General features: G+C 40.0%; 1 protein-coding gene across 3 annotated transcripts in view; it reads left to right on the forward strand.

Annotated features, from left to right (window-relative positions):
• Positions 1 to 12461, forward strand: part of LOC146552800 (uncharacterized) — a 49798-nt gene that overhangs the window by 2278 nt on the left and 35059 nt on the right. Inside the window, exons 1-2 of one of the 3 annotated variants that reach the window (XM_085254115.1) lie at positions 9925 to 9978; positions 10819 to 11122. The exons of 1 other annotated variant lie outside the window; for it this stretch is intronic. The gene's annotated coding sequence lies outside the window, so the exon portion shown is untranslated. Of the gene's footprint in view, positions 1 to 9924; positions 9979 to 10759; positions 11123 to 12461 lie in introns of those variants that run through there. One more of the 3 variants, XM_085254114.1, reaches the window with a different exon arrangement.

Raw genomic sequence — 12461 nt, forward strand, 5'->3', positions numbered from 1 at the left:
AACATGAGGTTTGAATTGGTTTAGGTGCGACTGGCTGTTACTCTGCAGTCCTAATAAATTCAGTATAAAGTAGTTTAACTTTTAACTGGTCTTTGAAGCTGGCTCTGAGATTTCCTGCACACTGTGAGGAGTGCCCTGTGTCATTTACTGTAAGATGTTCAGACCAGCGGGACTCCTGTAACACACATCACATGTTTCCCCTAAACTTCCGCACAAGCACCAAATACGCTGCCATGGGAATGTGAAACTCCCAGATCCCTTACACTGACCGCTACGACACACCTGCACCAGGGTAAACCTCCGCCTGCCCCACTCCTGCTATACAGGTGAAAATAGAGAAACAAGATCACTGAGTCTTTGATTTTATTTATTTTCTGCTGTGTTTTACTTGCATATATTTGAAAGACTGAGTGTAAACACACAAAAAATTATTTTATGTGCTGGAATGTGCAGAAAATAGGTTTAAATGTTAAACAAATTTCTTCCAGTCAGAGAATGTTGAATATAATTTAATGTTTGCTTGATGCATAAAGTTAAAAGATTAAAACTAATAAAAGTTTTAAAAAGAGACTTTTCCATTTGATTACATTTTGTATGATGATTATGTAGAAAAAGTAGAATTGGCTGAAAGATCTATCACTTTATCACCTCTTCAGGTTGTAAATAGTGTTTTTAAAAAGTAACTAAGTAACTAATTACTTTTGAAAAAACGTATTCAGTAAAGTAACGGGATTACTTTTTTGGGGGAAGTAATCAGTAATTAGTTACTGATTGCTTTTTTCAAGTAACTTGACCAACACTGCTTGTGAGACAAAGTAATTTGTTACACTACTCATTACATTACTTTCTTTTCTCTGTAAAATGGCCTGAAACACAGTGTGAGATAATTACACATTCAAAAAAATCTGTTGTTGGATGAACACAATTTAATCACGGCACCTTTTTCCACGTAATTCAACCAAGTACAATAACCCATTTTTAACCATGTCAAACCAACTCATTTGGCATTTGATGGTTTAATGTAATCAGATTACGTTGGAGCAACGTAGATTACTTTGACTTGAAGTGATTAATTTAAATATGTAGAGTGAAATTTGTTTTAATTCATTCTACACAAGTTAAAACTTCAGGAAACACAATGAAATCTTGTTTGAACAGCTGCTTTGTTAATGAAGCCAATTACTGCTATTCTTGCTTAATGAACCAGTACAGGGGTCGATACTCAGAGAGAACCAACTGCAAACTTGGCTAAATTGCAGATTTGAACCCAAGCCCTTCTTGCTGCGAGGCAACAGTGCTAACAACTGCGGGCTGTCGATCTGGACTTCAAAAAAATAGGGAAGCTATGATTACAAGGCGTGATATAGAATTTTCTGTACGTTTTTGTCCTTTACAGGTTAAACCACAATAAATAGCGAAGGCATATACGTAGTGTGTGTGTGGTTGTCCGTCTCTTCTAACCCCAGTGATTTTCCTGTGGTTTGAACTCTTGTGTGATCTTGTGAATTTTGAGAGTCCAGGCAGCTAACCACTCTTACTAGATTGCATCATGTCATCTGAACAAGAATAAATTAAGTTGTTTAGTTTCATGCAGATCCTACATGATTTAATTTCGTTCACCACAGAAACATGAAATTATTTTGTTCACATTACAAGTTTGAATTTTGTAAATGTAACAACAGCCCAATTTCATTTTGTTGAGTGCAGTTAACTTTATATACGTCAGGCTACAATCCCACACACCAACACAAATTTCTGACCTAATTAGGACACACAGAGTCTTTCCTAGCGCCCCTGTCCCGTCTTTCAGTCAGGCCATTTCCTGCTATTGTCAGGCTTTTTCCATATCTGGTGTCAAATGACATGCAGGGGGCTTTTTTCATGTTCCTGCTTCTTTTCAATTTGGGGTTCTACTGCCTGAGGTATCCACTAATCAGAATCAGCATACTTTATAAATCCCTAAGAAAATTATGTGGGTTACAGTTGTTCCAGTATAAATAACAGTAACAGAAACAGACTATTTAACAATACAATATGTTACAGATGTATGAAATTTAAGAAATAGCACAATATATACAAATAACTCAATGATAAATATCAAGGATTGACAGAGGTGATTATGAATAAATATCAAGAATGTTGACAGGAATATTACAGAGTAGAAACCGTGTGTAAAAAGGGCGTAACTATTGCAGTGTTTACAGTGTGTTAAATGGAGGAGTTGTACAGGGAGATGGCCACAGGCAGGAATGATTTCCTGTGTCGTTCAGTGGTGCATTATGGGTAATCTCCCACTGAGCGTGCTCCTGTGAGTGGCCAGCATATCATGGAGTGGGTGGGAGGAATTATCCAGCATTGTCTTTATTTTGGACAACATTCACCTCTCAGACACCACCCTAAGAGAGTCTAGCTCCATCCCCACCACAACAGGGGTGTCCAAATTCATAGGCTGCATCCTCCCGAGGACCTGGCCTTCGCAGTCTACATAGCCCGGGTCCTCCAAAGACCAAGAAGGCTGGTAGTGAGCGGCTGTGAAATGGGACGGTCTAGCCTTCAGATCTGCGTCACCGCTGTCTCGGTGGAGTTTAATAAACTCGGCCGTCTGCTCCTTGCTGTCTAAAATATAACAGGACACTGGAGTAAACTCTCGACCGTCTCACACTTCTGTTTAATCAGTTTTCTGTTTGACGTTTATTCAGCTGTGTGAAAATTATAACTTTAATCTCAGCCAAACCGATTTACTCAGGAACAAATAAAACACCGAAAAAAAGCCAAACACTAACATTGACTTATATATCACATTTAACCTGAGTAGTGATAGACCGCGGGGGGTTCGAAAACGATGTGCGGAGAGTGGGCTGTTATCGCCCCGGCTAGCTATCGAGCTGGTGGGTAACAGATGTCTCCGAAAACGTCGGAGCGCTTTTGCAAATATGTGAGGTCTTTATTTTGTGACCCAGAAAGATTAATAAGAGTAATATTAAAACTTAGCAGCGGCCGCCATTGTTGGAAACTGGAGTTTGGCTGGGCTATGAATTCTGGGATATTGTGGGCCACGAAGGACACACCCGACCCATCCTTCAAATCTGGGGAAAAGAAGGACGCATTTGTCGGCTGCATTCGGAGGAGTTGGACAGCCTTTGTCACGTCGCTGTGACGTAATCAGCCTACAAATGCAGCCTCAGGAGGATGCAGCCTATGAATTTGGACACCTCCCATTACTGACCTTGGGGATCAGTTTATTGAGTCTGTCAACCTGCTGCTCCAGCATGCAACAGCAGAGAGGACAGCACTGGCCACAACAGACTCAGAAAATCCTGAGCATTGTCCCACAGATGTCGAGGGACCTCAGAGACCCTGGCTCTTCCTGTAGAGTGGAGTAGTGTTTTTAACCCAGTCCAGTTTATTGTCTGGATATACTCTGAGGTATTTGTAGTCCTCCACAACGTCCACATCGACCCCCTGGATTAAAACAGGGGTCAAGGGTTTTCCTGGTCTTCCTAAAGTCCACAATTATTTCGTTGGTCTTTGTAAGTAATCACAGGATTGTAACCATGTTGCTGATGTTTGTTGTTTAATCCCTGATAGCGGTTCTCACACTCACTAGTCCTCTGCCTCCATCCTCCCACTCAGCGTTTCAGGGGATCCAGATTTGGGGAGAAACCATCCACATTTGTAAGACTTAAATGTGCCGTTGCTCACAAGTAAAATGTCAAATAATCAGCAGCTTGTTTTTATTTAAATATTTATTTCCCATAATAAGTTCAACAGGGTAGATGTACTTAAGGAACATGAGACTTTTTCAGATAAATAAAGGCAAATATTGCAAACTACACAAAAGGCAGCCGCTAAAGCGTTTAAGTTTCAAAATAGAACAAACGAAACAGACTAAACTGTCAATTCCACTTAGAAACAAAATATTAATTCTAAAAATAAATCTTAGTTTGTTTACAGAAGAACAGACAAAACTGACTAACTTTTGTCAATATCAAATAAACTGAGAACTAAAAGGAAATTCTCAATCTCTCCTTGTTGTATAGCTGAGCTTTTCAAACAGTTTTAACAGTTACTTTATTCTGACAAAAGCCAAATGACGAATTAGCGCTTCCAGTCAGAGACTGAGCTGCACCGCTTTATTGTATTTCCAGACTTGCTTTCGGCACATTTACAGTGCAGCTGCTCTGTTTTTTGTCAGACTTGAAATAGCAGAAATACCTTCACACTACGGAACTTCTGTGGCTCTTCCACTCGACAATCTCTCCGGCGTTGGAACCATCATCTGTTTTCTCTTCGGTAACCTTCGGTCACGCTCTTGGCGCACTCATTTCCTCCATTACCCGGGCGGCACGGCGGCTGGCTGCTTCCCAAACAAATACACATGTGCGGCTTGGCGCTTGTGCTGTATGTAACACTGATGAAGTGCTAATGAATTAATACAGGCTAGGTATTGAGTGAAATATTATGGTTATTATTGATCAGAAGATTTAGGAATGCTACACACAACACAAAATGCTTTTGCAGGTACCATGTATTTAACTGAAAGCAAAGGAAAATAACAAGAAAAGAAAAGAAAACTTAAATAATCACTCCTGCTGCAGCTATTCAATTAATCGGAAAACCCAGTGAGGGTGCACAAAGACAACTAAGCAAATTCTTCTGGCTAATACCAAGCAATATAGATTCTCAAAAAAAGTTCCCCATAAATACACATGTTAACATAAAAAACACTGATCCACACTGAAGTCCGTGAGTTTTATCTGAATGTCCATGAGAGATGTCCAAGCGCTGTTGTCCATAAACGGGGGGAATGGTGTGCATGATTGTGGAAATCAGTGTATTTGGAAAATGGGGACAGAGCGTCGTCTTTGATAGCTTCCTACCCAACCAGTGGAAGCTTCAGTGCAGAATGGGTCCTAGCCGTTCATTGGCTCGCCATCCTTTTCCAAACCCAAAAAGGTTCACCTGGCCTGCATTAAATAAACAAGGCCAATAAGAAATCACAAGAATAACACAAAAATGTCAGCCAGTTAAGCTAAATACATTAAGTTATTCTTGTGTACACAATTTATAAATAAACAAACAGTATATTTAACCAATAAGGATTTAACTAAAACACTTCAACTGCTATATACATATTACATAGCTTCACAACATTTGTTATTCAACAACTATCGGTCAAATCAAAATCAAATTGTTTCACCGGTGTTCTGGGAATCCATCCTACCTGGCAAACCATCCTACCCGTTGTTTCTGCGCATGCGCACAACACGAAGTTCAGTGGCAAATCGTCCTACTTTTGTTAATCTGAGCTAGAAGCATACTTTCATAGCTACATTTAAGTGGCGAACCATCCTACTGAAGTAGATTCTGGGGTAGGATTTTACATGTCCACAAACGCACCACTAACATCCACACCTTCCCAGTTGACAATTAGCAGGCTTATAAGAAACAGCTGCGCTTCACTGCCAGGAGGAGTCATTTGGCAGTCTTGTCCATCCAAGGTGGCTGAGAGCATTAGGCAGTTAAGCTGCAGATCTCTCAAGGAAAGCTACTCAGTTTTAGTGATGGGTAGATGAGGCCTCGTGAAGCGTTTCAGCACATTCCCCAAACTGTATCAACACTGTGTCGACAGCTTTGCTCCATACTGACACCTGCTGGACCTTAAATATCATTGCAGGCAACTTACTTGAGACTCACAACAGAAACTGATTCAATGACCTGGTCATACTTATATACACTGTAAGGTATTGTACTTTCCATGGAATCATTTTATATCTTCTATATTACAAATATTGTAGACATCTTTAAAATATATTATGAATGACATTAAGTGAAAATTAAAATGAAAGTATTGTGAATGTAATATTACCCATTTGACTCAGAGTTTATTATAAATTTCTATTCAGAAAAATAGGTTTATCCAATGTTTTTGCATTCAGTCTATTGCGATTTTTTTTAATTTTTTTTTTTTTTTTACACCATTTCCCCAGCTTTGAAAAGCTCACAGGAACAGATGAAGCTGGGGTACACAAAAGCTGTAAAGCCAGTGGATAAGGTTCTGATAAGAGGTCTTCCTATTCCCTCAGTACGTTACACTCTCTCTCCACAATACTAAGGGGTTGGCAGTCCTTTATAATAAAATTCAGGACTGCCTGGTCCAGAGCAGTCCTCCTAGATAAAAATAATAAAACACATATTAATTTTTAAAAAAATGATGATAAAGATGTTCAGTGTCTGTATAGGCCTACCAGCGTTCATTCTCGGTGTGTTTGTCTCCTCATTGTCATGTTTGGCTCTGTAATGCCTAAAGACTGAGGAGGTGCTTTTGTTTGTGTAAGAAAGCTCCGCAGAACAGATGCGACATTTAACCTGCATAAAATGAAATAAATAATTTACGCTTCAAGTCACATTGCTGTTTTTTTTCCTATTCTGATAGATTACACTGAAACAAAGACAGAAACTATTACCTTATTTGCAGTTAAAAGATCAAAATGATCCCACACAGCAGAAACATTTCTGTTTCTGTCGGGCTCCATTAAAACACACACACACACACACACACACACAAATAAATAGCTGGAAAAGAAACGTGTAGCTGTTGCAGTGACCAGTGTGTTAAGTGGATGCGTTGTACAGGGAGCCACAGGCAGGAAAGATCTCCTGTGTCGTTCAGTGGTGCTTTTCGATAATCTCAGTCTCTCACTTGTCATGCTGTTTTGTTTGTTATGCAATGCTTTTATAACGAACAGTAATTTGGGGTGTATTTGTTTTATGTAGATCTTTTACTAATTCGTTTAACGTTTTATGCTTTGTTTTATTGCTTTAGTGGAGGTGCGGCCGCTTGTTGAGGGGCTAGGCACGTGAGGTGTAATCCCCTCCCCGATGCATGCGCGTGTACACACCGGGCATAGGTAGATTGCACCATTTAGAGTTAGTGTGTTAGTGTGAGTGAGGTCTGCAGTGAAATCACACGGGTGAGTAATTGGTGGCACCCTTGGGCACTCCTCCCTGTACGTTGCCTCCTCAAGTGGCCGGTCTCCACTAGTTTGTGTAGTTATTTTATGTTGTGATTGTTTTTAGGGTAGCATCGTGGTAGGGAGTCTGGTCGTTTTAATCATCGGTTGTTAATAAAGTGTTTTATTTAACCATTTTGCCGTCTCAACCCTGCTACCTTAGGTGCCTTTTTGATTTTATAATTCTATGTTTTTAGTAGTTCTTGATAAACGTTGATTTGGAAAATTCATCTGTCTCACCTCTGCCGTTAATAACGAGTCTGTGGGCTTTGGTAGCCAGTGTAATACTTACATTGGCTAGAGAAATCTTTCCTGGGGTGTAACTCCCTCCCCCAGGTGGCGTTGTCAACATCTTAGTTACCCTGCCCGGTTATCCCTCATTCGCGCCACCACACTACCTTTGTGAATATGAGCTAGAAGCATAATTTAACAGCTAGAATTCAGTGGCAAATCATCCTACCTTTGTTAATAACAGCTATACACATACTGACGGGTAAAATTACGTGCCAAACCGTGCTCCCTTTGTGAATGTTACCTACAAGCATACTTTAACGGCTAAAATGAAGTGGCAAACCATTCTGGCTGTATGAATGTGAGCTACAAGCATACTCTGATGGGCAAAGTTAAGTGGCAAACCGTCATACCTACTTAAATTCGTGCTGGAATTACTCTGTGACAGCAGAAATGTGCATAAACTACTTACGGTAGGACGTTTTGCCAAAGTAGGATGGTTTGTCAGAACACCGGTGTTCCAGATCTACTGGCGTTTAGATCAACTGGCGTTGGTCGAACAGATGTGTGGCAGTCTTGCGTTTCAGGAGCTGCTACCGACAAACCAGCAAAAAAACGCCAAATGTGTCACCTGTGACACTTGTGAGGTTGTCTCAAACACACTCCGTCAGTCTTGATGCTGTTGAACAACAAAATGTATAAAAATGTGGCGAGTTTACCTGGTGATATCCTCACGCGCGACGCGATCGCGAAAACAGCAAACAAGTAATACTCCTGCTGTTCACAGGACAGCAAGAGTCAACGATCGGGAGACTCTTGTCGTCGTTATCGTTCCCCTCGCACGGTTTGTTTCTCCGGTTTCAGCGTTTTTGCTTCACAACTACAGCGAGCAGTTTACTTTGTGCACTAACATGGACTCGAGTCAACCAGCGTGGCGCTGTAGTGCCACAGCCTACAGCCAGATCAGCCTGTGACACACATCTGCACCACGTTTGAATTCGTGTCATGCACATTTGTACCTTTCAATTGTGTCTGTTTGTGCGTCATGCAAATAAACCTTTGAAAAGAATGAAATGATATCATATATTCCTTATTGGCCTACATTTGTACAAAATGCCAAATTATATACACAAAGTCATAGAAATCACCACTCCAATTGGTCATCATGATTTTGATATTCTCTTTTTCCATAACAATGAAATACGCCTTGGACAAATATGACACATCAATATTTCATTAGTGTTGTCACATCACATCCTGTAAGCATCGTTTGTCTGTGTCTTTTACCTGGAAATGAATATTTCCAGCCAATATAGGCAACCCATCAACATGGCTGGAGTTATATACAGTCTGTATAAGTGTGGTTAAGCTTTCGTAAGAACGAAAAACCAAACTGTTCCTAAAATAGTTATGGAAAGTCTAACTGTTGTATGTCTGTGTTCTACATGTTTATCTGATGGGAAATAAAGTTGCTATTGTTTTATTGCAGTTTTTGGATAATTCTGAGTGGATTTACACAGTACGGGTCAAAATGACCCGCAACAAAATCAATGTCACTTTTTTGTTCTTCAACATAATACAAGGGTTCATTTCCAAAACTTGCTTATGATCTTCAATTTGTAGCAGATCCACTATCACACAGCAGCTGGAGCAGTTTCAAATGGAGCTCAGTCCACTGCTACCATAGCCCACTACTAGATTAACTTGTGACACATCTACACCTGCTGCTATGATGAGTAGAGGCTGAGTGGCTGCACTTACCCCTGGTACATCCAAATCTACCCACAAACATGTTGAAAGATGCAATGGCAGCAATGTGGATTGTCAACACTGAAAACAATCAGTAAGCACAGACAACAGGGATCATTTGTTTCTGTTTATTTAGCACCCACAACATTTGTAGTCGCCTTCTGCACAGGGGACGTCCACACACACTGTGTGGTACCACTTTCCACAGAAGGTGCATTCAGTCTGCAAGATTGAATGAGATTGTCAGAGTCATTGTCTGACTGTTTATTACTGATCACCTGCTGTACATTCACAGTAACTGCCGTCTCCTTACAAATCTTCATTAGCTTAACCACACTTATACAGACTGTATATAACTCCAGCCATGTTGATGGATTGCCTATATTGGCTGGAAATATTAATTTCCAGGTAAAAGACACAGGCAGACGATGCTTACAGGATGTGATGTGACAACACTAATGAAATATTGATGTGTCATATTTGTCCAAGGCGTATTTCATTGTTATGGAAAAAGAGAATATTAAAATCATGATGACCAATTGGAGTGGTGATTTCTATGACTTTGTGTATATAATTTGGAATTTTGTACAAATGTAGGCCAATAAGGAATATATGATATCATTTCATTCATTTCAAAGGTTTATTTGCATGACGCACAAACAGACACAATTGAAAGGTACAAATGTGCATGACACGAATTCAAACGTGGTGCAGATGTGTGTCACAGGCTGATCTGGCTGTAGGCTGTGGCACGTGGCCAGAGGTGGCGCTGGTTGACTCGAGTCCATGTTAGTGCACAAAGTAAACTGCTCACTGTAGTTGTGAAGCAAAAACGCTGAAACCGGAGAAACAAACCGTGCGAGGGGAACGATAACGACGACTAGAGTCTCCCGATCGTTTACTCTTGCTGTCCTGTGAACAACATCGGCGTGGTATTACTTGTTTGCTGTTTTCGCGATCGCGTCGCGCATGAGGATATCACCAGGTAAACTCGCCACATTTTAAACATTTTGTTGTTCAACAGCATCAAGACTGACGGAGTGTGTTTGAGACAACCTCACAAGTGTCAGGTGACACATTTGGTGTTTTTTTGCTGGTTTGTCGGTAGCAGCTCCTGAAACGCAAGACTGCCACACATCTGTTCGACCAACGCCAGTTGATCTAAACGCCAGTAGATCTGGAACACCGGCAGCAGCCAATTAGCGTCAGCTAGTAGCAATACAAACAGTCAAAAGTTCAAACTCACCAGTTCCGTTCTGTTCAGTGCACAACAACACTCTGGCTCACACTAATCAGCGTTGGTGTTAAAAAATACATTAAAGGGGAAAAGCAAATGTTTGCCAATACAAAGCTGCAACAGCTCTGTCACTTGGCTTGCCTCCACGCATCTGACGGGAGGAAGCCGGGACAGGCTTACTATGACCTACATGCTATCCGATTGGCTGAGCAAAGTCATGCGTTCAATGGCAGGAAATAAGCGCAGGAAATTACTAAATGCTAGTAAAACAGATTTTACTCTGGGTTACATGTACGTGACAAGTGACGTGACGCGGCTGTGATTGGTTCGGCTCTGCGCTACTTAATTTGGATTGGCTGTTCTTTTTTTAAGAGGACAAGAGAGATGAGGTCTATCGCAATAGCTTAATTTTTCTATCGAGAAAAACTTATTTCGCAATACATATCGTTATCGTTCTATCGCCCAGCTCGAGTACAAGTTCACATAATTAGACATATGACATATGCTGTGTAGTAGCAGTGTGGTATATGAATGCATATTATGCTGCACATATGTATATCATAGCTGTATTTTTTGTCTTGTTTTTAGTTTTACCCTTTTGAATGTCAGTAAACCTGTTGACAACGCTCATCGGTCTTCAGAGTGGTGATATAAGAAAGGTTCTAACGCCCCTGCATCAGACATGCACCCATAACGGCACAGCCTCTGTTCAGTTTCCTGTAAATCACGTGGGAATAATGTGAGGTAGCACAACGGACTGGAGGCCCTCCCCCGCCCTCCCTTTGCCCTCTGCAGCCTGCTGTACATGAGCACCGGCAGAAGAACTCCGCACATGAAGAAGATTTGACTCTCTGCAAGGATTGAAGCCTTTGAGCTCAGGGTTGAGATTCCTGTAAGTAAAATTTTATCACATTGATTTTAGTCTCCTGTGCTGATCACTGATTTTGGCTTTTCTAATAATTTGGAATATGACTCCAATCATTTTTCTTTATCTTTCTTGTGAATGCTAACATCTACATGGTCCCCTAATATCTGCTGCAGCTTTGATGTTTTCTAAGTCAATGCTTATAAATCTCTGTCAGTCTACTCTTTAAATTTCAGTCCATTAAAGTTCATATTCTACTGATCAGTCGTTTTTGATCGCTGGCCACGTTAAAGTTTATTTTTATATTAGTTAAAAGTTGCTGTCATCTTTTTGCATGTTTTTTTTTTTTCAAATATTAAACTTTATTAAGAAACAGTATACAGAACATGTATACAATCAGAACAAAATTAACATATGCCAGGGGGTGTAATACAAAGAATTACAAACATTCAAATAATTTGTAATTACTACAAACAGTAATAGTTTTCACAGCCTTTTTGTTAAGTGATCCACGAATCAATTTTATGTAACATAAAACATCATTGTAGTAATGTTTAAAATTAGGTTTTTTGTTACTGTATTTGCATTTGTGAAAATAAAATTTAGCTAAGATAACTAACAAGTTTATTATAAAGTAAACTTCTTCTTTTTTTTGCCTTCGAAAGAAACAAAATACAACATTTTCCCGTTTCACAGTAAAGTCTTTGTAGAGATGTCCAGCAATGAATCTACTGAAGTCTTTCCAAAATGTTCCAGCGCATGAACAGATCCAGAAGAGGTGCTGCACAGTCTCAGGATGGCTTCCACAAAATCCACAGCTCACATTTATGTCCCTTTTGAACTTCGTCATGTAATGATTAGCAGGATAAAATTTATGCAGTATTTTAAATGAGACTTCCTTCACTTTATTTGTCACCAGATACTTGTTAGGAATTGTCCATACTCTTTTCCAGTTAATAGAATAGAATAGCCTTTATTGTCATTGTACAGAGTACAACGAAATTGGAGTGCCACTCCCTTGGTGCAAGTTTCAATAATAAATATAAATGTAAAATATAAAAAGTACAAAAAAAAACAATCGTAAGTACTCAAACAATAGTAAGTACGATATATACAGAATAGCAGCATTAATATAATGACAGTGACGGTATGGAATAGGTTCAATTGTTTTTGTGCTTATTTACTACGGTGATAGCTCTGGGAAAGAAGCTATCCCTGAATCTGTTTGTCCTGGTTTTATGTGACCTGTACCGTCGGCCTGACGGTAATAGTTCAAACAGTTGGTTGCTGGGGTGAGAGTGGTCCTTGATGATATTGCCAGCTCTGCTGAGGTACCGAGAGTTTGCAGTGACCTCCAGGCTGGGCA

Source organism: Mchenga conophoros, linkage group LG18, assembly GCF_057382185.1.
Source record: "Mchenga conophoros isolate Kocher_MC1m ecotype Shallow Benthic linkage group LG18, M_conophoros_male_GT1.1, whole genome shotgun sequence".
Lineage (NCBI taxonomy): Eukaryota > Metazoa > Chordata > Actinopteri > Cichliformes > Cichlidae > Mchenga > Mchenga conophoros.